Consider the following 1,710-nt stretch of genomic DNA (forward strand, 5'->3'; position numbering starts at 1 on the left):
TCTCTCTCTCTCTCTCTCTCTCTCTCTCTCTCTCTCTCTCTCTCTCTGATCTCTCTCCCCCCGCGGCAATTTTGTTTGACTACTAGATCTACACTTAAATGAAGTTATCATCAGCTACCCTTGTTGCTGTGGCATAACCTGTGACAGTCCAACATTAACTCTTTAACTGTGTAGCTTACACATGACCAACCAAAGACAAAGTTGCAGCACATTCCGACCCTTCAGACACAAATTAATCGTTTTATAGTTTGAATATATGAATGTCATTGGACCCCCTCCCCCCCCCCTTTTTTGTTTTGGTTAAAGTTTCACATGAAGAAATAAGAATTGATAAAACAATGTGTATTTTTAACCCTATCAGTACGTCGTGTTTTACAATCGTATCTTTACGACGTGGGGAACTCTGTGCCACCACTTTCCAAAGAGGAAATTTACTCGTTTATCCGATCCGAACGCTTTGCATAGCAGTCAGTCAAAACCATTTTTTGAGAAATACTGAAAGTTTCAAAGAGATCTTCGCACTAGAAGTATTATTAAATGTGAAGAATACAACCCCCGGGGTACAAAATGACCCCAGGTCACGGATAGTGTTAAATGATCCAACACCACTTTTCACGTTTTGTTGAATGGCAAGAAGACATATATATTGTTATTGTTCTCAATGGGTTAAGGAAAAGTGACAAGATGGTGATATTGGGAGCTTGTATGTCAGGAGAGGAAATTGTTACTGATATAATATCTAGAATGATGTTCCCGCAGCAGTCACATCGTTGAGCGTTGATCCCACGCAGCCAAATCTTTATTCGTGAGTTTGTTATAACTTACTTTTATTTTTTTACTTTTTCAACCCCTACTGCCTTTGAGCTCCGAGATAAGAATCAGGTGCGGTTTTCTTTGGTAGGCCAACCTTGCAGCTTTTCAGTTGAGATGTTGTTTCTCTGGATTTACTTGGCTCTCTCAGTCCGTCTTTTGTGTGGTCCACCTCTTCCTCTGTAGCCTGATTACTGAGGCACTAGGAGTTGGCCGTTTTGTTATAACAGTGTATACACCCGTACCGGAATCTTTCTTTCATTCTTTTTTTCACTCTTATAATTATATCATAATTATTCATTTGAGCGCAGGACGTATGAGAGTAGCGTCATTCTTTAAATTCTAAACTTCTGTTTCATTTTGAGAATCGTCCACATCCTCAAAATTCTATATCAATAATACCTTCTACATTGACAAAGTTTTGTGTCACAGTATATTGCTCCGTTTGTGAAAAGCCCTGTATTCAACACCGATCCTTCCAATGTGCTGAGGGTATAATATACAATTTAGCTTAAGATGGTCTCAAGATTGTCTTCATGCAGCTTCTTTCATGGCTAATTCTTCCTATGCTGGAAGCGCAGATTATGTCTCAGTGCTTGCATGTCAGTGTCGTAGATCTAAACTCTGTATTTCCGCTGTTTTCCTTTCGTCGTTGGCGCTTCTCAGCCTGGTTGTTTCTAAGGCTGCTCTCTAGCATTATAGTTCTTGGGGGTACTCTACACAATATAGCGTGCTTGACATAAGCACTGTGTAAACACAGATCCTCCTTATGTCCGGACTGTAGTCCCAAGACAAAAGCGTCGGTGTTCAATTGTCAAACACGGTGTACGTCAGGACGTAAGTAAGTAAAAGAACAAGTTGATAAGATATCGGTCTTGGGTTTTAGTTAGACCCCCCCCC

Source organism: Aplysia californica, unplaced genomic scaffold (genome assembly GCF_000002075.1).
Source record: "Aplysia californica isolate F4 #8 unplaced genomic scaffold, AplCal3.0 scaffold00702, whole genome shotgun sequence".
Taxonomy (NCBI): domain Eukaryota; kingdom Metazoa; phylum Mollusca; class Gastropoda; order Aplysiida; family Aplysiidae; genus Aplysia; species Aplysia californica.